Genomic DNA, 26,377 nt, shown 5'->3' with positions numbered 1-26,377 from the left:
GGAAAGAAAGGAACAATAGACTCTTCAAAAATGTTCACAGCACCACCCAACACATATTTGAGCAGATCCTCAGATAGCTCAAGGAGACAGTGGGCACCATTGTTCGCAACTCCCCCATAAAGCCACCTTCAGAAAGAGAAAGACAGATTCTTTGTCAGTTGAGAATGCAGGGACTTATACCACAGTGTAACAACCCATCTCAAATCCCGAACCACATAGCAATATTAGCATGCATGTGAGGCATGCATATGATAGCTACATATGCATGCATCATATACAATGCACTAGTATCTATATATATATATATATATATATATATATATACATCGACTATATATCGACTATTCATGGAGAATGTCTAAATATAAGATAAATGAATTAATTATCAAGGGGTAAATTAAATACCTAATTCTCGTAAATAGAAGAAATATACACTCAGTAAGAGATATAGTTGAGTTGTCTACATATATAACCCAAATTGTGTACTAATAAAACTAAACCCATAAACCTTATGATTAAACTTGATATTTTATAAGACATAAAGTAATATGTAATATTTAAAATCATCATGTTTTTTATATTATTTAAATTAAAGTACCATCTGTCATAATTAAAGTGTTGTGACACCATTCGATATATGAAGATCTGATTCTATTAAAGGCAAATATCTGGACAAGCGGTCACCGCCTTACATAATCTTATCCTCTCATAAAGGCGGTGATCTGATGCGTAGAGGGGGAGGAACCTCTGCTATAAAGGAGGGGGGGTGTTCTATGTCTGGGGGGGGAGAAGGAGAGTGCTGTTGAAGGAAGAATGGGAGGAGATTTATCCATACTGCTTATAATTCGGAACTATTGAGCCTTACTTGTTTTGAAGTCTCTGGGCACGGGGGAACGGTATGCTTCGGATGAGAGGCATACTGGATTGAGTATCCAGGTATACTCGGTTCGGCTGGGTGGTTTGGTCATTCGGTAACGAGAGAAGTTCTGCAGCATCCTCATCGCAACAGCCGGGCGTAGCAGATCAGGTAAGTACTCCATCAAGTCAATTAAATACAGCTTCACAGTTTCAGCAATCTTTACAGTTTCGGTAAGGACTCTTTAACTTCTTTAACGTAGGACGGTCTTTACATATGGTATCAGAGCGCTGGTTCAACTTTCGGACCTGTTAAGTTTGTTAAAAGATTTAAAATTATCAAAATAAGGTGGTGGTAAAGCCATTCAAATCATGCTGAAACTGTCTGTTAGCACTCTGCAACGTTAGGTAACCAGAACTGTAAGCTATTAATTACAAAAGTAATCCAGAAACTGCTGCTTTGCAATCATCTAAGCAATACTGTTATGCTTCTCCAAAATATTTTCCTACACAAGTTGTCATGGGCTGTGATCTAAATTATTACGATCTGAGCCTTCTGGACTGAGATTCGAAGCTGCTATGACAAATTCAAAGGGGTGCAAAATTCATCTCCTTTGATCATGTTTGCTTGTCCTGCAGCAGCTATGATGATATCCGCCTCACTTATTATACTCTTTGGATCTGAAGTTTTAGAATGCACCATTGTCACAGTTGCATCTAATTTGATTAGCAGCAATGCAACTGGCAATCCTTCTATGTTACTCCTTCCAACCACAACTGCTCTTTTATTTGATATGGAGACCCCACTCCTTTGTAAGAGTTCTAGGCACCCCTTTGGTGTACATGGAACAGATAGAGGTTCCCTTCCCTTCATTGCAAGTTTGCCAATGTTGAGAGGATGAAACCCATCTACATCCTTTTCTATGCTTATTGCACTCAGTATCTTCTCTTCATTGATGTGTCGTGGTAGTGGAAGCTGGACCAAGATACCTATTAAACAATACAATAATTAGAACAGAAATGCATTTATTACTTATTTTATGCAGGTTCCTTCCATTGATGGAAGACAGTGATATTAGATTCAAGTCTCTACTATATGCTATAGGAGCATCTCTTATCATCAAGTAAACTGCATTCTATTATTTTCATTTCAATTTTACTTATTTTGATCTCTAGGCAGTGAATCTGCCTACCCCTGCTCATCACAAGGAATACAGTCAACTGAGATATAGGCATGAATGCTTCTAAATATACAAAGTTTCTGGAATGCATGGTAGATAAGATAAAATGTTACTGTAACCTTCCTGATATACTACCAGTATCCCCATCATGACTCTTATAATTATATTCATTTGATTTTGTAAGAAAAAGGCAGGCAGACTGATGATGAAACATTGACCATCCATCTCGAGAAATATTAAGAAAGATGTTGCATTTTGCTTAACATCAAGATATTCATAATATTTTCAGCGATCTCACAAATCTTGCTTGTTCACAAAAATGCATGAATGAAATCAAACAGAAATACCTTTCATTCAAGCAAGTTCATCACTAGCTTGAGCTACTACATTATGAAACAAGGTCAATTCAAATTCAATACAGTAAAGAATTAAAATTGTATTAGAAAAAAATCCAATTTGGGAAAATTTGGGGAGTACACATCTAAAACAAACATAAATTCTTTTATGAATAGAGAGGAATATGTAGGAGAGCAACAGAAAATGCTTATGCAGAGGTAGCAGCCACCAAATCTGAAAGCCACAATCGTGCGGATGACCATAATAATTTTCCGGCGATTCTCTGTAACGATAATAAGGCTCTGTCCACGGCGCTGAAATTGGCTGGGGACGTGGTACATTTGGCGGAGTCCAGTAATATGGAGGATAGGCGTGTGGGCTGGGTTCGCCATACGCGTACATGGGACTCATTTTGCAGCTTCAAACAATCAAGTGGCACTTCGTCCGCTAAATTATCTCCAAGAAGCACAGAAATTGATGAAAATCGATACCACAACTGATATCAAATGCGAAAAACGTTAATCGACAAAATTAAATAATCACATTTAGATCCGATCAAACACAGAAAACTATGAAATTCGACACCGAAATTAAAACCAAACAGGAAGAATTGGATGATTAATATATAACTATACCTCACTAACGATATGCGCTTATAAATTCTCTAACACCTGTAACGACCCTGCATGCATAAATCACTCGGTGCTCACTCATCGATTTAAAACACCTGACGCGTTGAAATTCATTCTTAGATGGCGATTAGTGTTAAACGATGAAATTAAGGATCTGAATCTTTGACGTGTGCCACTACCGTAAGATAAAGGGACATGCGGTATGACGGTGGGAGCGTCCATCAAGAGACAGGTGTCAGTGGAATTGGTGTCGCTCGGTCTCGCTTGAGGGAATTGAAAGTATCAAGAAGCATTGCAGTGTTTTAAAGTGACTATGTTGTAGCCCATTTTATGGACGTCGTCGTCCCAGATACAACACGGTGCAAAATTGTTGTGTGGATTCGAGGTTAGAGTCTTCTAGTGCCGGCAGTGGGGTTTCTGGAGAAAACAATAAAAAAATCGCGGAACGGATTTGTATATATTCAATACTATGGGTAAGACGAAAGAGTTATTTAAGCCCTGAGAGCCCGGAAAAGTGAGCATGGACCAGAGGAACCGTTGAAGGATGCGCAGCTAAGAAAATTGCACTTATTGATAGGCAAAGCTCAAATAGATACTAGCCATGAGGTGCTAGAAATCGGTTGCGGCTGGGGAAGCTTAGCCCTAGAGGCTGTCAAGAAAACCGGATGCAAATATACAGGTATCACTCTATCAGAAGAGCAGTTGAAGTTTGCAGAGAAGAAAGTAAAACAGGCTTGCCTTGAGGTGTCTCAGAAACCTCAAGCAGATTATACCTGTTAGCGCTTGAGATTTCACCCTAGGCTGAGGAAGGTAAACCTTCAAGGCAACATCAAACCATTTCACCTCGTAGCTAGCCCTACGGGGTATGAGAAGGCTCTCTCCGGTCAATCTCAGTAAAATCTTCAATGGCGAGATGACCCACAAAAGTAACACTGATATTAGGCTAGTAAACTGATTAGGAAGTGTTGATTTGGGGTTTTTAATGACGGGGTTTTTCTGGGCTGCATGGGCAAAATCACAGCTTCAAACAGAGAAATATAATGAACAACACAGGTTGACGACTGAGGCAAGGTAGGCAAGGAATTTAGCATCAAATCTAGATTTTTAAATGGGATGGCAAGACTGGTGAGGAGCTAAGGAGGGCAAATAATACTTTGAATCCTCCTTAAACAGAAGAAAACATTGAATATGAGCAAATTTATAGGAGGAGCATACAATACTATGAATTCCTACCTAAACACTTCATTTGCTCAATTAGATATGATCATGAGGTGAATGAAACATAACAGTTTACATATGAGACAAAGGGAAAACTTATGCTAAATTAACATACCACATGAATCTCAGAAGTTAGAGCTGTGAAATTTTCATTAAAAATCCCTGCAGAAAACTGTACATTGAAAGCTCTGTTCCAGCACTCAGCACTCAGCACTCAGAAAAAACTTCCCTCTCTACTACTCTCTAAACAAATGAATTTTTTTTTTAAATACATTAAAACTAAATTGCTGCCCAAAACAGGGGCGCTGTTTTAACTAACACTTCATAAATTAGAAAAGAGCGTTATATTCTATCCTAAAGTAAGGCAGCTTTCCTCTAAATCTGCTGATGATTGACCAAAACTGGAGCGCAGATCTGCCAATTAAGAGATAAAACCAAATCGCATTTTTGGCTATAATAGATAATCTGGACTTAAGTTCGATTTGCCACGTTGCATTTGCCAATACAACGACCTTTAAGCTAAAAACCTATCCTTATGATGACAACTGTACTGAAAGAGGTTTGCGTGGTTGCACCCAGCGTTTAACACATCCAAGCACATGCTATATGGTAGCATCGGCAACAGTTCACAGTCCGTCTTCTAAGAGCCACATCGCCCACAAAATCTCCAAAGGATCAATCGCTGGCGGAAATCATGGAACGGAATCCTGTCTGTCTCAGGTTCCCCATGATCTGAAACTCATCATCTGTTTACATTGAAAGTGACTTTCTTGTTATAGAGCTGTGCAGAGGAGGGGCGCTACTCCATCTGTAGCAGGCATATCAATTTTTAAAGCATGGCGTCCCCTAGTTCGATTAATTCCACGTTTTGGAAGGCCTCGGTTCAAATCATCTATTAAAACACATGCTTTGCACCATTTCTGGCTGGAAATATAACCACAGCGCTCACATACACCTTGTTCTGGCATTTTTGCTGAAGAAGAAACGCGAAAATTCTCACCTGATCTAATTATGTCAAGGATTGCTCTTGGTCTGATTTGTTCTTTAATAAAATCACGAGCAAAGCCTCGATATGCATTTGGTGAATAAATGCATTCGGTAGAGAAGTAATCAAGCTTCTTGAGATATGCATACATGACGATCTCCTTTTCATATGTGTATTTAAAAGGCTTGCATTTTGGAATAGATCCATCTTCCCCTGTTGTTATCAATGTGCATCTACTTAGCCTGGCAATATCTCCACGAAGAATATTTAATAGTACAGTCTCTGCTATATCATCTGCGTTGTGACCAGTTGCAATTTTATCTGCTCTTACCGTTGCAGCCCTTCTATCTAAAGCCTGGCGACGAAAAACTCCACAAAATGTACATAATTATGTCGTTTAGTGATGCCTTCATCTATTGATAGCAAGAACAGATCTAGACCATAATTGTGTCGTTTATTCAACTCTGTCAAGACATGTGCTAGAACAGTGGAGTCTTTACCACCAGAAGCTCCAATAGCAACACGTTCTCCTGGTCCGAAAAGGTGGTTCTCGATAATAACCTTGTGAATCTCTTCTTCAAAGGCAAAATAAAAGCATTCCCTGCATACCTGTTGTTGAGTCTTGGGTCTTCTCAGAGCAGCTCTCTTTTGTGCACATATGTCGCACTGGCGTCCCATTTTCTTTGGCTTCTCCATGTTCTGCTCCATTTGTGGTGTGCAGAGCTCACAATTCCATCAACGGCAAATTGAAGCCTTTGTCGGAATGAATATTTTGGTTTCACCGAGACGATCTTACAAACTAGCCATTACCTTCACGCGTAAGTCTAAACAGCCCACAATTTTGCTAGGAAAACTATAGGAATTCGGGCCAGCACATTTCAGGATTTTGGGCCAAGGTTTCGTGGTGAATCCATTTCTTTCGGAAATACGATCCACATAAATAGTGCAAGGGAATACATATGGGCCACATAGAGTGTAACAAAGAGCGAGCCTATGAGAGTATATACGAGCCACAAGTTATGAATCTAACCACTGAATTATTTAGACAAAGCGATATGTAATCCACAGAGAAATGTATTCAGATCACTGTAATAGGCTGCGAGCTTGTAACTGTTCTATTTTTTCCACATATAGATCATATCTCAGGAAGGTAGGACCAATTTCAACATTTGAACAATCAGGTCCCATTTTCAGTCGCCAGACTAAGTTTGTACTCAGCATTATTTGTCCTGTGGATGTCATATCCCAGGAGATGTCATTACCGCTAAAGTCCCATGAACCTGACTGAGAAACATTCTGGTTGTGATTTGAAGAAGTTAGAGTAACGTGTCCAAGGGATCCATGATATGATAACTTCTCACTGCTTTCTATTGGAAAAGAAGATTCAAACCCAGTAGATACAGCATTCTGCTTTTCTAAATGCTCATTTGCCTCTGTTGAACTAGAAGGTGCAAACTTGTTTTCCTTCAAGATTTTTAAAACCTTATCTCCATCAAGCTCTCCTTTATAGGATACAGCATAAATTGTAGTAAATTTGTAACTGTCAACTTTAAGGATATATTCATGCAAGTGCCAACCATTGCTTACTTGCAGAAGGCTTGCAGAACCCTGAATTTTAAAGTTGTTAAACTTTGATCCTGCTGTCTTGTAACTTTTGTCTGGGAACTGAAGAGAATAGTTCGATTTGTTGCTTGTGGGACTGCCTTCTTGTGTGAGAAATAAAAGGGTTCCAGCATCTAAACTGTTTGAAAGATGTAATGCAAGGCAAAGTCTTGAATCCTCTGCAGTTTTCATCTTGGACCTTTTCCCAAATCTTATTTCAGTGCAGAATGAGATACTACTGTAATGCCTCTGATTGCTGATGATGTTTTGAATTGTGTTTGTGCTTTTGCAGAGATAAGAGCTGAGGAAACTGCTCCCTTTTGAAGAGCTGGAGATAAATTATTTAAACAACACATTAATGATTTCTTCTTCAAAACAGGGTTTTGAAGAAGAATCAATCTCTGACATGAGACGGAGTCTAACATCGGCTCCACTTGGGATGGCAGCTGCCGCTCCGTGGAGGTGCCAAGAACCGCAGAACTTTGGGAGAGCAGACAGTGCCTCCACCCATTGGGCAATGGAGTCATCATCAACACAACTCTTGACTTATTTTCAAACTGAAACTGAACTCAAACAATCTTCAAGCAAACTAAAACAAGATGCTGCCCTTATGGCTGCTTATTTATTTACAAAATCTACTCTAATCTGCTGTACAAACAATAGATCAGGTAATACTAAAATGCCAAATTAACCATTCAAGTAAACCTGAGAATGATGTAGCTCGAGAATGCTGCCACGAGGTCACAGATGTAAATGCTGGCAGCCCTTCATGCACGTACTGACCCTGGTCATGGAAAAGACAACCTGATCTGTCAATAAAACTGAAAAATGTGTCCATGTATGCCGCAATAGGATCACGGACACCGGACTCTGTTGGCTGCCCCAACTCTGCAACACATACTTCCAGCTGCACATTGTCAATGTATACCTCTATAGGCAAGTCTGTTATTGCTTGTTGTGAAGGAAGGAGGATTTCCAAGAACTTTTTAGGGTCTTGGAAATCATAACACTGAATCTGCTCATCTAACCATTGAATCTCATCTTCAATTCTTTCAACAATTAACTCACACAATTCAATTTTGAAAGACTTTGAAGATTTCAACAAATGAAGCCAGGCACTGTAAACATCTTCATCCAATTTAGTAGCTGCTAACGCCTTTCTTATTCCTTCTACAGCTTCACACAGGGCAGGGTCTGCCACATACCCTTCCATTGCATGAATGGATCAGCAAGCACTGGAATGTCTGGATCGAGTTGGAGTCGCCAGGTGAATGGTTCAGCCTGCATAAGTGTCTGACTGCTGTCCACCATCAGCATCAGATCTGAATTTGATACATGTACTGGGGTAAAATGCAATCGAAGTGGTCGTATTCACAAGCTCACGGAGATTGACTGAAGCAACGTTTATCTACTAACGCTGATGTAAAACAAGAGCGTTTTCGAAGGCTCCTGGCGTAACTTCAGGCTCCGTCTAAGACTTATGAAACAAACACATCAACCCACAAACAAGTTTGTTCTCCCCAGTATGGTCGCCACTATGTTAGCGCTTGAGATTTCACCCTAGGCTGAGGAAGGTAAACCTTCAAGGCAACATCAAACCATTTCACCTCGTAGCTAGCCCTACGGGGTATGAGAAGGCTCTCTCCGGTCAAACTCGGTAGATCTTTCAATAGGATGAGCTGACCCAATTTGGAACACTGATATTAGGCTAGTAAACTGATAAGGAGGGTTGATTTAAAGTTTTTGGGGTTTTTGGTGGCAATTGGAGGGAGTGCAATTCAGGGTGTGGGGATTGAGCTCAGTTTTTGCAGGTGGGTCTTTGGGGCAAGGAAGGAGTTTGTGCTGATGCCTTAAGCTGAGATGGATGATCAAGGAAGAAAGAGAGGGAGCTAAAGAGGGCAAACAATGACTTTGAATCCTCTTTAGACGGTGGAAAACATAAATATTAAACAAAATTGAAAGCTGAGCATGGCATGCATGAATTCAAACTTTATCACTTCTTTTGTTTAATTAGCAGCAATAGAATAAGAGATGGAACACATAAACACACTTACAATGACAAGTAGGAAACACACCATCAATACAATAATCCACAAGAATCCACAATGATGTCTGCAAAACCCTGGCCTTCCTTTTCCTCAAATTGCAGAAATACAAGTAAAATATACAATAGAGCTTCTCCCTCAAGAGTCCAACCATGAAAATGAAGATGAGAAGGCATCATATAGCTGATTTAACTCCTTTCCCCACCTCTAGGGGTCGAGCTCAGCTTCCTAGGAGCAGTTTGAACTAATTCTAAACTAAGAACTAGATAATAGGCAGTTAAAACAACTTGCCTCTAAAACTTAGGAAACTAATCCATGCATTAAATTTTCACTATTTACATCAAAGAAAGTTCTAGAAGTGTCAAAGGAGAGTAAATGCATCCATGTGCCATGAAAATTACACCAAAGTTTCTTATTTACATGCCCAAAAGTCATCCAAGAGTAAAAACAGTGTTTTGCTGGCCGAAATGGTCAAATCTGGCAATTTTCCCTGAGTGGTCGCGCCCCTGATCCTGAGTGGTCGCGCCCCTTTGCAGCTCTGTTTGAAGGCCTTACCGGTGTCCAAATCAGGTGCAAGATAGCTCGTTGGAAAGGTCTGGGAGTCTACTTTCCAACCCAAGTGGAATTTCTGAATTTGGAGTAGATTTGACCCCTCAAAAATCATTTCTCCCAAGGCAGCTTTCTGCAACTCAAAAAAGGGGCAGAAAGTCAAAATTTGCATGTATTTTGAGCTTTTGGAGGCCCAAATCTCCATAAAATTTGAAACCCATCCATATCCAAGTGTATTTTGTCATGACAAATCCAAATATGTAGAGTTTTCCTCAATCTGAGCTGTCCCCATGAGTGGTCGCGCGGGGGGTGAGACCACTCAAATGACCAAAACCTGTAAAATTGCACAAAAAATTCACAAATGACAAAATTTTCTCCAAATTTCTTGAAATTTGGGCTGGGAGTCACCAATCAAGTACCATGCTCAGTCAAAGAGGCTTTGGCCAAAATTTGGAGTGGATCGGGCGTTTTCCTTCGTTTTTGTGCTTTGGCCAACCGTCCTTGGAGCACCTTCGTTCTCGCCGGTATTTTTGACATTTCTCTCAAACCATGACACCTGTGTAAAAAGTGAAAGAGGTTTTTCTTCCTTGGCATGTTGTGGACAAAAACCTCTCTCAGTTTTGCAAAATTCATCTTTGATTGCTCAGAAACAGCTTTTGAGTGAAACTTGTCCCGATGTGTGAAACAAGGGATTTTGTCGAAAATGAGCGAAATGAAGGGGATAGAGGGCTTCTAAATTCTTGGGGAAATTTTTGGGAGTGGGGAGGGATGTTAGGAAGCAGGAGAAAGTGGAATCGCAGAGATTGAGTGAGGGGAAGGGGTCCAAAAGGGCAAAACACAGGCCAAACCTAGAAAATTGCCAGATTGTAGCTAGAAACTAGGGTTTGTGCAAAAATGAGGAATTTGGCGGATCTAAGGGATGGGAAGTGTTTGATAAGGTACTTTAAGGATAGGGGAAGGTGTATGAACATCAGGATATGAGTTTTGCCGATTATTTAGCCGCCCAAGAGAAATTGGCTTCAAAACCCTAGGAGAGGGAAATGAGCTTGCCTAGGCACAACTGAAGCATGAACAAGATGTAAAATGACTCATTAGACACTGACATGACAATGAAAACCCTCTGAATGATGATAGGCTCAGCTGAATGATGACATGGACTGACATTTGGGCAAACCCTAGACCTAATGCCTAGTGACCAAATTTTGCTTGAAGACTCACTGAAATGACAAAATTTGACCTTGACACTCCAAAATCACTTTGTAAGAGCATATTTGATCACTGGAGGAAGGCTGGAAAGACTGACACTAACAATACCCAGAATCCAGATGTCAACCCCTACTCCCAAGACCATAATTAACAACAAATATGGTGCTAGAGCAGTATTTACAATAGAGTCTGTTCAAGACGAACCTGCAGCTGATGCCCCAAAATTGCTTGTACCTCAACCTAGACAGACGAAATTTTGTTGTCGCTTGGAACTTCCTGAGTTTTCAGTAACTTCTGCGGTTTTCACCAAGAAGAAGGATGCAGAGAAAGCAGCAGCTAAGATGGCCTTAGACAAGGTTTGAACTCTGGCCCAATTCATTATATTTTTATGTATATTTTTTTTTTAATTTCTAGTTTTCTATTTTGAAAATGCTGATACTTAAATTTCTAAAAGAGATGCAATTGGCAACCCTTCAAAGAGTACACTTCTAGCCATCATTACATCAAAATAGCCTTTCCTTCAAGTAGGGAAAATGCATGAGATGCATCTCTACATATAGTTTTGGTGACTGATTTGTTTCAATTATGTTTTTAAAACCTGTGGCTTGAATCTGAGCCAAGTTACTGGCTCATGTATGTTGTTATAATTAGGACTTAGGGGCTCTGTATGAGCATAATCAGTTTGTCAAAGTGTTCATTAGAATTTTCAATTATATGATATGAATGATTGTTATGGTTTCTCAAACAGACTGCTATTGTTGGTGGGTATGTCACCTTTAATTTGTGTTTATAGTTAGGATTTCTGGATGCACATAAGCATTCTGTCAAAGTATTGGCCTTAGAATTTCTTCTTAATTAACTATTCAGTTTCAGTTTTGATTCTAAGAAGAGGTACTATAGAAAAACATAAATATATGTATTTACTATTGTTCTAGTGGTTTCTGATCTAGACTGCTATTGTTGTTGGGTCTAAACAAACAATTTTAGTTGTTGGTGCCAGAGACTCATTGATTGTGTACAATGTACATTATCACATAATTAATGTATTCTGCTATTGGGGCTTGAGAATTATATTACATGCATGCAAATGATTAACAATGAACACAGTAGCTGCTCATAAGCGTTGGGTCATATCACAAGCATGCACTTGCATTCACAATCGGAATTATTAGTTGTGGACCTTTTAACTTGAAGCTGGCCTTGACAAGTTCCAAGTGCATAACTATTGGTATATTTTTAGTCGAATGCAATGACTCTTATCACAAAAAATTCACACTTTGCACAATTATTATTACACAACTGTTCTTGTTTGTGTTCTCACCGAGTCTAATGTTTCTACAATAACAAGGAGACCAGAAATTTTCAAACTATATTATTATTGTAGGAGGTACCTGATTATTCCAATTTCACTTCTTTCACATCCCCGAGGAATGAACTATCAAGCAACTCAGTGTTTCTCTGAATTGACATTATTCATTCCTAGGAGAATTTATATCATTCATGTTTAATGTTTATGAAGTGAAATTATAGTGTATGATTTTCAAAAAGGAATTTCAATGCATATATTGCAAGTATACAATAGATTCAAGGGGTTCTCAAGATTCAGATGATTGCAACTTATATCTATGATAAATAAAATATGTTCCTCCTCGTGTCAGTATAGTTCATTGTCTATGTGGCATCTCACTGACGTGTTTTTTTTTTATATATAAAACTAGCTACTCGTTTTCCTATAAGATTCATCTGTTGGCAAAGAACAAGCTCTACAACAACTTGTATAAATCTCCTGTGGCACAAAAAAAATTACATTCTACAGAACAGAACTTTTCTTGTCTTTCATCTCAATGCTCACCAAGTTATCGATGTTTCTTCCGTCTTTGATAAAGTCTATTCTCATTTTGTAATGACTTCATAAGTCATGGAACTTTGTCCAGGGGGCAGGGACTTGGTTGTAAACAGTAAGAATCGACATCGATATGTTAAACTGCTGGTTCAATGTCATTTTGTGACACCTGTTGCAGAGCAAATTAAATGCTTTACCCAGGGGTTTCTGATTTGCTTGGGAATTCAACACTCCAACAGTTTCTTCGAGCTTTAGATCTGGATCTAATGTTGTATAGGAAGGGTACATTCCAGTCTTGTGAGAGAATCAACCTTTCCTTTGTGATCTTTATAGGACATTCTATTGTGGAAACCTTGCACTTGTGGAAGTCTTCTTGGGTCAGTATAGTCCTTGTCTTTATGTATTTTGAAGGATCTCTCTAAGAAGGATTTGGTTGGGTTTTGCCCTGGTCTTGGACCTAATTCCTGGTATCTCTTATTGTGTATTGTGATCTCTGCTTTCTCCTTACTACTGTGGTTAATTTCTGAGGTATAATTATTTGTTGATAGAAGAATAAATCAAAAAAAAAGAAAAGTACTGTTAACCTCACAAATAATATCTGAAGTTCAGAAAATATTGCTTGTACTACACTATATTTGGTTTTCTAACAAGGAACCCGAGCTAGGTTAAGGAAGAAAGTCGAAGATTACTTGGTTCCTAAAGTGGAAGTTGGAGTATCAATCCTTGCACTTGGAATCATCAGTGGTATTTCTCAGAAGTTTCAATCTTGGAAGGTACCAGTGAAAGAATGGTTAAAGGTATGATCACCTATCTGTTCTAACCTTTCTATACTCGGTGATCCCTAAGTAATGTATCTGTGGCTCCTGAATTTGTACTGATATTATTGATCCTTTAAAAACCAGAGATCAAATTGAACAAAGTATTAACATCATATATCATCCTTGTTATTGTACTTCTTGGCATCTTATGGAAATCCGAATGGGTTTTTACTTCAGTGATTTAACCTCTCTAGGGTATAGTCCAAATATATAGGAGTAAGAAGAATCGATATCAAGAAGTCGTGGTATTGGTTCTCTTGAATCTCTGCAATCAAAATCAAGTCCCTTGGATCCAATAACCAAAGTCTCTCTGATGAGCTCGTATCTACCTCTGTAGCCAAATCATAATCTTTGTGGCATTTTAAATCTGAGGCATTTTTCTTGAAAGATCTATTGGTTGGCAAGGGCATCTCTGTAGGTTTGCAATCAAGATCATGCTACCATGAAACTTCTATCATTCTGAAGTTTTTATGACAGTTCGACCTTTCCTTCTTATATACCTCAATTTCAACTATATTAGTGATGATCCAAGTTATAACATATCTCTATGATAGGCATTCTGTTAATTTTAGTTATGTTCTTTGTTAGGACAATTACTTCGATGTTCCATATTATCCCAATTAACAGTTCCATTTCATTTGCAATAGCAATCACATAAACCATTATCACATTGACGGGAACTGTAGAAAGAACAAATTTGATTGGGAAACTATCACGAAGAATACAAATGTAGAAGACGGTAGATTAAAAGAGAAAGGGACTCAAATACCGAGGATGCTGTGAATTGGGATGCAATCAGATATGCTGATCTTGAAGATACTGCAGATGCCATCAAGGACCGAGGGATGAACAATGTTCTTGCAGGGAGGATAAAACGGTTTCTTGAGATGCTTCACACAGACATTGGCAGCATTGACCTAGAGTGGTTGAAGGATATTCCACCTGACAATGTCTTCCGCCCGGATATTCCACCTGATGATACAAACTGGCCTTTCCTACCGATGATGATATGGACTTCCTGATGAGGATAGTATGGACGAGATTAACTCCTTGAAGAGTTGAACGAAAAGGAGTTGACGTATTCTCTAGAGATAAGTACTTTCTTGAATATTTTGATATTATGCTTTTAATTATTATTAGTCTCTTGTAATTGTAAATTTTGCTTGGATGAATTCGTTTTATTATTATTTATGCTCCAGTAACACACAAGTGGTAATGATGTTTATATTCTTACAAACTTCTAGATATTCATTTTGTTTAGTCATCCTCCTTTATAATTACTAGGGGACTCACTCCTCAAACTGTCTTCTTCTATCTTGCATAGAAACCACAAGTTGTTGAATGGTTAGAATCTGCTCTTGCCTTTTATAATCAATGGTGCTCTGTAATGATATATTCTTCACTGTTGGATTGATGCAATTTAGGATCATCTTTAACAATTGTTTGAAGGCTAGTTCTGTTGTTACATGCCTACCTCACACATGAACAGAACCATGGCATAAACCTTAAACCTCACACATTCTACTGCTGGTGCATTTGATTACAGTTAATACAGTCTTTTGTTATTTGCTCCTGTAGTTATTGTTCGGGACATTTCAATCTCTAAGATATTTTGCTGAGATGTGATGATAATTCTACTCTACTACAACCTCGTAGATATTCCTCCTTGATAATTGAGTTTGTATAAAGTTCCTCTATGAGACCTTTCTTCGAGTTCGTATGAAAACTTCTGTAAGCTGTTTTCTTAATAGTTTTACTTCAGAAAATATATATATACCATTCACAATTATTCAACAAGGAATACATTGCTATTAAACACCGTGTGATGAGGAACTAACTACGAATTGCATCAGTCATTAACTCATTTATATAGAGGCATAAAAATAACTGGTATAATGCATAGAACTTAAGTTCGGACCCTGGAATGTGCGCTGGCAAAAGATTTGGAAACAGTAGTTCACTTGGCATGAATATCAAGTCCTTGGTAGTGAAACAGTCAATAGGATCGGATACTACGCAACACTCAGACCTAATTTAGCAATAAGATAAGTGATGAATACAACCTGAGCAAAGGTTCCACGAGCATAAATTCAACCTAAAGGGCCAAGGTATTGAAAGAGTACTACCATTTAAACATAGAGCAATGTTCGGTGTATTATTGTTAAAGGAAATGTTGAGTTCAAAATATGTTCCCCAAATATGTTGCATACCATACCTTGAGCTAGGTATTTCAATCAATTTATATATAAAAGAACACAACAAATAACAGTATTGTTAAAAAGAAGGAATTGAGAATTGTCCTTGCTAATGACTGTCCATATGATGCATTTTGTTACCAAGTAAGACAATAACCCAGTTAGTTGTTACTAAGCAAACACATATAGATCAATGAAAGTTTGGAACATAACGATATGTGCTCGTAAGATCAATATCAAGTGTCAGTTAGCAGTTTAAAGTCAAGAGTTTATGCACAAACAATACACGAAAGAATGATTATATTGTAAATATGAAAGCTAATGACATGAATAGATTATGGCAAGGTATGTTATACTTTAGATGACATGTATGAAATATACATAAGCTATGTGTTTTTTGAAAATATTAATGCATATGTTATAAATGCATGGACAAGTGTTTATGATCGCAGATAAAATCCGTTACCAAATGACCACGTGATGACAGAGACTTCAGAACAATTAAGGCTCAAAGAGATTCCATGATAGGGTATTAACCCTGATTCTACTGGGAGGGGTGGAGGTGTTGCCCACCGTTTATCCTCTAAAAACCTGGGATCATGGGAGGATTGTGCGAGTCACGCTCCCCTAGACGTATGATGATGATTGCCGGATGCCTACTGGGAAATCAGGTCGATATAGTCGACGCTGCCATCCTTAGAGTTTATGCATGGTTAGGTCAGTATAGCTGACGCCATGGCATACTCCAGTAGAGGGCGGATAGGATGGGAGTGGAAGAGATTAGGAAGGATAGGATGATTTTAGAATAGCTTGGGAACCTGGTTTGGGCAGGGCACGACTATTAAAATTGGAAATCTATCAGCGTTCAAAATCACAAAGTTTAAAGTGTCCTCACGATCATAAATGAAAATTCAATCACATAATACAATCCTTACACACCTTAAAGGAATTATCAATATACTTTATAAATCCTTAACTTCGGGACGAAGTTCTTTTGAAGGAGGGGTGTATGTAACAACCCATCTCAAATCCCGAACCACATAGCAATATTAGCATGCATGTGAGGCATGCATATGATAGCTACATATGCATGCATCATATACAATGCACTAGTATATATATATATATATATATATATACATCGACTATATATCGACTATTCATAGAGAATGTCTAAATATAAGATAAATGAATTAATTATCAAGGGGTAAATTAAATACCTAATTCTCGTAAATAGAAGAAATATACACTCAGTAAGAGATATAGTTGAGTTGTCTACATATATAACCCAAATTGTGTACTAATAAAACTAAACCCATAAACCTTATGATTAAACTTGATATTTTATAAGACATAAAGTAATATGTAATATTTAAAATCATCATGTTTTTTATATTATTTAAATTAAAGTACCATCTGTCATAATTAAAGTGTTGTGACACCATTCGATATATGAAGATTTGATTCTATTAAAGGCAAATATCTGGACAAGCGGTCACCGCCTTACATAATCTTATCCTCTCATAAAGGCGGTGATCTGATGCGTAGAGGGGGAGGAACCTCTGCTATAAAGGAGGGGGGGTGTTCTATGTCTGGGGGGGGAGAAGGAGAGTGCTGTTGAAGGAAGAATGGGAGGAGATTTATCCATACTGTTTATAATTCGGAACTATTGAGCCTTACTTGTTTTGAAGTCTCTGGGCACGGGGGAACGGTATGCTTCGGATGAGAGGCATACTGGATTGAGTATCCAGGTATACTCGGTTCGGCTGGGTGGTTTGGTCATTCGGTAACGAGAGAAGTTCTGCAGCATCCTCATCGCAACAGCCGACCGTAGCAGATCAGGTAAGTACTCCATCAAGTCAATTAAATACAGCTTCACAGTTTCAGCAATCTTTACAGTTTCGGTAAGGACTCTTTAACTTCTTTAACGTAGGACGGTCTTTACACACAGGGAATGGATAGGAAGGTCATGAATCTGCCCGACAAGCCAGATTATTGGCATCCTCCCCCTCAGGGTTTCCTGAAATTTAACATCGATGGGGCCTCTAAAGGCAACCCAGGTCTTGCTGGTTATGGTGGAGTGTTACGAGATAATAGTGGCTGTATTCTACTCATTTTCCATTGCCATTTGGGAAAAGCTACTAATAATATGGCTGAATTAATGGCACTTGAGTAGTGTCTAGATTTCCTGAAGCAAGACAATCTACAGAACATTATTATTGAGGCCGATTCTGAGATGATTATTAACTCGGCTAAAAGAATTTGCTGTGGCACAGAGCCGGAAAAAGTCTCAAAACACTGGAGGTTGATACAAGTCTTTCAAAGGATTCAAGTTCACCTCCTAGACTTACGCACTGTGAGTTTTACTCATGTGCGTTGAACGACCAATAAACTGGCGGACGTTCTGGCCAATCAAGGAGTGGCTTGTACTAAAAATAGAGTCAAGATTATCTGGCCGGAAATGCCTAAGAACAGATTAAGGGATCAATGCCTTAGGCAAGCGGAAGAGGATTCCAAGGTTTATTATCAAAGGGTCATAGAAATAGGATTGGGTTGACCGTTATGCAGAGTTCTTACACAAGCAAGGTCGTTCTAGGTATGCAGGGTTATGTTTGGTATCAGTGTACAGAAGTTTCAGTGGCTTGGCGGAATTCAGGGATCCTCTTTTTCCCATGGTCAAAGAAATAGTACTTAGTCTTTCTCGGTAGCTGCTCTTCCCGACTTTCTTGGCCGACGGCAGTTTTACTGCCCTCGAAATGGTTTCCGACGTATCGCACCACTTTTAGACAGAGAACAGTTTTCCTTCTGCGGGAGCGATTCCACTCACCTTTCAACACGTGGCCCAGGATGGACAGGCAATACCACTCTCATCGTGCGGTAATCTTCGGCAAGGTTGGGCCTCGCGATATGTATAGGGACCGTTGGATCTACTGTGGGCAATCGACGGCCAGGATTGCACAGGCATGTTGGTGGGTCCTTTTCGTAGATTATTTTCCGAGTTGCTTGCACATTCTATCGAGTATCACGTACATCTGGCGGATTTCGGGGGGTGTATGTGAACGAAGGTTAAGGTTTAATTCGGACCCGATAGTTTACTCAATTTAGTTTACCTCAGTTTTTCGGGTCCGATCCGCGTGGTTTTAGGTGGGCTTACTAGCCACCCGAATTGTCTCTCCGCCGTTGGATCCTTGCCTCAGGATCTAATGGATAATTTATGTGTTTAAGCCTTTTTGTACATTATCTTTGTTTACGATTTAATAGAAGGTTCTGCTCTTGCATTAGCAAAGAAGAAGAGTATTCATAAGATCTACAAATGATTTCAAATTCAAAAAGGAAAGTTTCCGGATCTTCTGATCTCATACCTTTGAAGTTAGGAAGTATGGATGGAGGGATGTTCTTCATTTGAACATTGACATCAGTTTCTTGAATGGGAAATCCAAAAGGATTTGCATCCATTTCTTCATCCTCCTTTGTCATCTCTTCTACTTGCAAAAATAAGAATTCATGATGTGGATGTGTGGCTCTTACTGCACCATGTGATATAGTGGGGGTGGTAGGTGATTGAAGATATATATATATATATATATTTCATAAAAATGATATGCAGCTAAATGATTTATGCATTTACATGCTTTAATCATGTATCTAGAAAAAAACTGAAAAAAATGAACTCTAGACTGAAAGCTAGTTCCTATGCACACTTCCCCGGTAATAGCACCAAAATGTTGAGGCAAATTAATTACCTATCATCTAATTGTCAACTTGGGGGTTTCATAAAACTTGCGAAGCATGCGTGTACTGTATATGCTAGAAGTTAACTTCCAATTTAGATCAACCTAACTACGAAACCAAATAATGACAAACCAAATTCACCTATTCTAATTCAATAATCAATTCAAAAGAAATTATAGTACAATGCATGAAATTGAAATCTTAATTTACCACACTTGCAGGAATTGAAAAGCACACCACTCTTTCAGAAATGAAATTGCATGAAATGAAATCTACTCTAAGGGATCATGTGTGCATTATCAAATCAGGATCCTATGAAATGAATAATCAAAACCACATGATATGAATTGAAAGCAAAAACAATCATTCTTAACCTCTAGATATGAAAGCAATAAATCCTAATCTATGAAAAGCAATATATCTCACATTATAGGTGGCCAATCCAAAAGCATGAGGGATGGAAAGTTGAGAGGCTCCAAATACAAGCATAACCAAATCAAAGTGAACATCACTCATGACCATGGTGTCAAATCCAAATTCTATATTCAAAACATGAGCATTTCCCCAACTTTACACATGCCTTTGAAAGGAGGAGGCTCTCCTATTTATACAAAAACATAAGAAACTACCTCATTAATGGAGGTCTATTATTATCCTTCCTAGATCCCTAGAAAATCTCATAGAGTTAAAACTCAAATAGGTAATGATGAGATACACATCCTCTTTGACCTTTATCCAAATCTTCTTCCATATCTTGAAGGGAATTCGAATTTGAGCATTGGAGGCCACATAAGGGTGCCTTGGAAGCTTCCAAATGACCTACACACGTCATGAAACTCAAGCCACTTTTCAGTATTAACAAGTATATGTCATTTTTCTAAGTTTTAACCATTTAATTCACTTATAATACTAGAAATCATTAACTCTTAGAAAATACAAATGGAACCCATATAATTATGAAAATGAAGGGAAATGAACGGTTATATGATCATGGAGTTGCGACATGTGAGTGAAATGGTGGTGATAAAGGTGAAAGTGGATGATATTTTGAATACATTTTGGAGACTCTACATAGTGAATCATTAATTTTTCTGAAACATTTTAGTCATTCTTTCAAGTAAAAAATATATATATTTTTTAATTTTCTCAAAATCTATTTCAAACCCATGTATATTTTGTAAATCAAATTGTAAATTTAAATTGTAATTTATTTTTTCTAACTTAGGTTGGGGTTTTAGATTTATTTTGTATATATTTGGGGTTTGGGTGTTTCTATTTTTATTTTTGTAGGTTAGATCAAGGAGTTAAGTTGGAGAATAGCTAGATCTAGGCCCTTGAGGGTAAGATCTAGTCTCTTGGAATTTTTTGCAGGTTTCCCACGACAGAATTTTTAGAAAATCAAATAGCTGAATCATAAAATTTTTTCAGAGCAAGGGTTTTCAGTTTTTGGCTTTCCGAGGGTCAGATCTACCTCCTTCGGGCCCAATGCTTCCCTCTCTTGGCCTCTGTGTCATCGCTTCCTCCCTCTGCATCACCTTTTCGACCCTCTTAGGCCTTAGCCCTAGCCCCATAACCCTATTTTCCTAAACGCTAGCCTTTCTGCGCAAAGAATTATCCCTTCTTGGCCATTTCCAGCCTCCTTGTGGTCCGATCCATCATCTTAGCCCATTTATCCCCGCAAATTCGCTTCCCTTGTCCTATTTCTCAAAATTTTGGCCTCTGTTGCCCCAAAATTTGCATGAATCCCTAATTTGAAGATTTAAGGCTAAATACTTGGCGATTTTGCATGATTAACTTCTTAAAATTCATATCTATCCACAACAAGGTAATCCCAAAGTTTCAACGATTTTCAACAATGGGATCTTCAAGGCCTTGGGCCTAGGGTTTGATCTCTAAACCCTTATTTTTTTGCAATTTTATTACAACAAGCAAAACACAAATAATTAGGCCCTAAAATCAAATTCTATATGGTCAAAATTGTTTAGAATTGCAAAATTTTCGTTTTCACGAATTTTTGCCATTTGGGCTTCTCTAATTTGACCTAGATCTGACATTTTAGCTAGTTGAAAATTTCTGCATAACGGTAAAAATCAAATCTGAACATTTTTGAATCACATCCTAACTAAACTCTGAAAAATCTGAATTTTCAATTTTTTTTCAGCAAACTTACCATTATTAGACATTGTGGGGATTATCTGTAGTATTTTCATTTCACTGATTTGTCATTAATATATTGCTGTCATAAACTTATCAGTTCTAAAAATTGTTGAATCAAACTCTCCTAAAGCCCTCAAATTGGAAATTTTCAAGTTTTAGTGTATTTTACCATTTCTGAAAATATTGGTTATCTATTTCTGGCAATTTTGTCTTGCTGATCTATCACTGTTTCACTGCAAAATTAAGTATATCAGATCTGAAATTTTCTTAGTCAAGCTCTAAAAAATCCTAAAAATTGATTTTCTCAAGTTTGGCAGATTTTTACTATTTTTAGGCATTTTTGGGCTTGGTGCTGACATCACTATTTGCTAATCTGTGGGTTAACTTACTGCTGCAATTTATACTTTAGATTTGAAATTTTGCTGAAAGATACATCTTAAGAAGGGTAACATACATATTTTCTAAGTTGGCATATTTTTGTGATCTTGGGCAAGCATAAGCATTGTTTATTTAACATTTTCTTACTGCTATTATAACACTGATTAGGACTGAATTTTTCTGAATATTTATTGTTGAGATACATTTGAAATTGGCTAATCTCATTGATCTCATAACTTGGTTTAACATCTTGTGTTAATTGGTGAATTGGTTACTTGAAGTTTACACGTGTACCTCATGAAGCTTATCTTGTTTAAGATTGCATCATAACATTGTTATGTACTCTTAAGATAAATCACACATAAGTATTTAAGTAATCTAACCAATCTTAAACTAAGATAGTAGTCACTCATAATCTCTTGCATAAGCATCTCACATAGGTTAGTCAATCATTCTGCAACGGATGTCCATGCGGTCATTTGGTTTCAATTCATAAGAAGCAAGAATTTGCGACTCCATTAAGGCATTGGTCTCATAATAGAAAATCTAATTTAATCATAATCTTGCTCGACTTCAACTGAGACCAGAGAGCTGAAGTTTCTAGCCAGTAGAGGATCAAAAGGAGGTGCAGCGCAGTGTCAGCTGCAATGATTGCGTGGGAGTGATGCAGAACTGCGCAGAGGTTCATCTCCAGCGCAGATTAGTGCCGGTTCTTCCAGTGACAGGCTGAGATCATCTCACTAATTTTTTTGCCTAGTTTCTCTCTGTATCAGATAACAAGTTGGGTATCCAACGAATTGTATTCAGAAAACCACTGCTTAATAATACAAACCTTCAGTTGCTACACCGGTTTTCCTGCATTGGGTTTTTCCGGGGGCTTTGTCCAAAAATAACAGTGTCATGTGTTGTGTGTTTCTTTCTTGCTCAGTTTCTTGTTTCCACATTTAATTGAATTGGTGAACTCTGTAGTGTATTAGTTTCGGTATTCGCTGTAGGATGCAGTGAATAATTTGTTGAATAATCTAACAAATAGAAGATACTTAATCAGTTGCTGCATTAGAAATTTGGGGCTTCCAAATTTTCACATGGTATCAGAGCGCAGATGAAGCAAGAGAGCAGAACCGGAAGAGCCCAACGCTGAAGAGAAGGAGGGAAGTCGAAGTGCTGCGCATGCAACAAATCGAATCCCTAGAGGGACTGCGCAGTCCAGGCCAAGAGGGCAAAATTTTCGTGGGAAAATCTTTCTCTGAGTGAGTTGACAGAGAGAAAGATTTCAAGATCGAAGTTTTCCAGTGTCAGAGGGAGAACCGTAGAATCATCGATGCAGAGCAGTTTTCTGGTGAGACGCAGTTTTCTGCAGCAGTTGCTGGGGAAGAAAAGCGTCATAACGAAGAAGGAGACACTGTTGAGGGAATTTCTTCCTTAGAGAATTCCTAGCCAGGGAATTCAATTTCTCTATTGCTAAGAGACAACAGAGAGGAGCATATCTACTAACTCCAATAGGGAGTGCGTAGGCTAGCCTAGTGCTGCGCAAAGGAGAGAGGAGGCACTTCAACATTTCGTTGGCAGAGATGGAAGCTAATGGGTTGCGAGATCAAGATCAGTTGGATGGTGCATCCAATTATGTGATCCGGAAGGCAAGGATCTCATGTCTTCTTGATGAGCAAAATCCCAAACCTATGTCGATAGTGTGGTAGTTGTACCCATGGATCCAAATCCGCTCAAGAAGTACAAGGGTGAGATGGAAAAGGCCAAGCGATTGATCCTTGACGGAGTGAGAGATCACGTAGTGTGTCACATTGTCGCAAGGATACTGCCCGAAAGATGTGGGAAACATTGGCTATGTTATACGAAGGATCTCCAGAGGAACGAAAGATGTACTTGGAGCAGAAGATGAGATCCACAGAGATGCAAAAGGGGGAACATAGTGATTTGTTCTTAACGAAGCTTCAGGAAATCCGAGACTCGTTGGCAGCTGTGGAGTCAACACCTCAGCCTACCGGGATGGTGAGGCTGGCCTTGAATTCTGTTTCAGAAGAATGACAAGTATTTGTACAGAGCATCCTGGGCAAAGAGAGATAGGCAGATTGGGAAGGGATGTGGGTCGCTCTTCAACAAGAAGAGATGAGGAGAGACTTAGTCAAGTGCAAACTTGATAGCAACAACAATAGTGGGATGAAGCCCAAGGAGGAGGAAGAGAATGTAGCCCTTTCATCTAAGGGGCAGCAGGAGCAACGGAGGCGGAAGAAGGACGTCTCAAAGATCAAGTGTTTCCAATGTGGTTAATTTGGTCACTACGCTACATAGTGTCCTCTCAAGAAGAAGGACAGACGAGAAGCATGATTCGAAGGCTGCATCCACAAAGATCGAGGAGGAGGAGTTTGCCATGATTGCCCAGATAGCTCCAGGGTGTTGAAATTTCTAAGTATTAATCGTTAGAAATTTTATATGTATTCTCTAGTTTATTTCTCCTACTTGTTAATTACGAACAAGTTATTTAAACATATAAACATTGAAATAAATACAATATAGTCTCAACCATCTACAGATCAACAACTGAAAGAAATAGCAAACACACAAGTGACACTGTTATTTTTGGACAACTTGTCCCCGGAAAAACCCAACTTGGGAAAATCGGTGCAACAATTTTGAGGGTTATTTTATTATGTAGTCTATCCTTGAGTACAACTGGGCTCCAAACTGGCTCACCCGACAAAGAAAATAATCCGGCAGTAATACCTCTCTACTCGGAAGCAGATATTCAGAAAATCTGCCCCACGAAACCCTCTCCAGCAACCTCTGAAGCTCAGCATTAGCTCACTTGGCCTCAACGTCAGCCCTTTGAGGCATTGCGTGACCTCTACGACTCTCTACGTCACTCCTGCAGCCTTTGCGTGGATGACGCAGGCCCTTCTGGCCTCTGCGCTTCTCTGCTCGGCTCTGCGTGTTCCCTCTAGCTCAGCGTCTACCTCTCTGCTTCTGCGTTGGTCTCTCGGCACTATCTTTGCTTCTCTATCTCTTACTCAGTGCCCCTCGCTGCAACTGATCACTGATTCGACTTTTCTTAGCAAACCCCCTCTAGAAAATCGAATGACTGATCACTTTGGTGTATTCTCCAATTGACCCTCAAGCCTCCTCTTATACTTTTCCTGTTGGTCCTTCAACGACCGAGATTACATCTCTAATCAACATCTAAGACTAGATTTGGCTTGATCCATGTCATTTGGAACCTTCTAAACCAATTTTATATTAATACCCATTAATATTTGATTTTTCCTAAGTTTAGACTTAGGAACTCCATTAAAAATATTAATTATTTTAATATCTCCTTAACCTGGTAGAATCTGCCCAAACCATTTCTGGGTCTTGGAGATCTCACGTGCTTTAGACTCTCCACCAATTTTCATGGCTAGAGCACATCCGATGCTATCCCAAATCAACACTCTCTCTTAGCGAGGAATGTGCTCTAGTAATACTCCACACTGAGCATCACTTTGATTATATGGAACCGGTACCTGTGTTGATGCTAGGCCTCCCCTCCCAACATCCTATGCACTGCTGCATCTTGTACTGCTGCCCCTGGCTCTACCACTACCACTACTGCATCCGTAAGGTAGCTCCCTCTACATCCGTGCTACTGCTAGTCCTTTCTCCCAACACTGGAACCCCCTCTCATGATGCTGCATCGTGCTACTGCTAACTGCTACTGCACTGCAACTCAGTTACTGAGAAGTAAGTAATTGATCCACCCAACTACTAACATTCCTGTCAGGCTATAAACGCTCCAGATGTTGAAGCTCTCTCTGCTGCTAACAAGTGCTCTCTCTACTACCTCTGCGCTGCTGCAACAACTCCCTGCCTCTTCCACCGCTGCAAACCTCTCTGTGCCATCTTGCACTGTTGCAACCTTCTCTGTGACTCTCGCACTGCTACACCCTGCTAGCTTTGTGCTGCTCAGGACTACTGCACTGTAGCACTCTGTCGCTTCATCCGCATCCGTTTCTACCCACATCTGCCAGTCCTGCTACTCTCTCTTCGGGGCTCTTGTAGCAAGGTATAATTCAAGAGATTGGGTGCCTCAAGGATCCTGCCCCTCATCGGATGTAGTCTTCCTAACTACAGCTCGATGTCTCCCCACCTCTTCTCTAGAGGTACATGAGCACTCATGGCACAATCGTCATCCTCCTCTACCTCCTTTTCCGCCTTTGCTGGCACTGCCTTGGAGTCAGACACCTCTCCTTTGTTCTTCTTCCTCGGACACTGGTTCACATAATGACCCAGTTCCCCACAGTTGAAGCACTTAACCTTGGAGAGGTCCTTTTTCTTCCTCTTCTCCTGCTTCCCTGCAGATGCTAGAGTTGCATCCTCTTCCTCTTCCTTCTTGATTCAGACTCCTTTGCTGCTACTTCCCGTCTTGCTCAGCCGGTCTGATCTCTTCTTTGCGAAGATCCGTCCACAATTCTTCTCAATCTAGAAGATTCGCCCTGCCTAGAATGCTCTGGACAAATGTCTCCCACTCCTTGGAGATTGCGTTTAGGGTGGTCCTCACCATCAACTCCTAATTCGGTGTGGTCCCTATGGAAGTCAGTTGGTCCCGGATCTCCTTCAATCTACCGAGGAAGTGATCTATCTGCTCCCCTTTCTG

The 26,377-nt window shown here is 39.2% G+C and overlaps 1 protein-coding gene and 1 pseudogene across 7 annotated transcripts in view; one reads left to right on the top strand and one right to left on the bottom strand.

The window, feature by feature from the left end:
- LOC149183493 (uncharacterized) overlaps positions 1-26,377 on the top strand; it is a 467,968-nt gene that overhangs the window by 109,304 nt on the left and 332,287 nt on the right. The gene's annotated exons all lie outside the window — the stretch shown is intronic.
- On the bottom strand, positions 4,996-6,119 carry LOC149183495 (cytoplasmic tRNA 2-thiolation protein 1 pseudogene; annotated as a pseudogene).

This window comes from Pinus tabuliformis, chromosome 3_2 (genome assembly GCF_031772625.1).
Source record: "Pinus tabuliformis cultivar Carrire ecotype Pingquan chromosome 3_2, CPIR1, whole genome shotgun sequence".
In the NCBI taxonomy this organism is placed as follows: domain Eukaryota; kingdom Viridiplantae; phylum Streptophyta; class Pinopsida; order Pinales; family Pinaceae; genus Pinus; species Pinus tabuliformis.
Note: the sequence above shows the minus strand (reverse complement) of the source record. Positions and strands in the feature narration are given on the sequence as shown.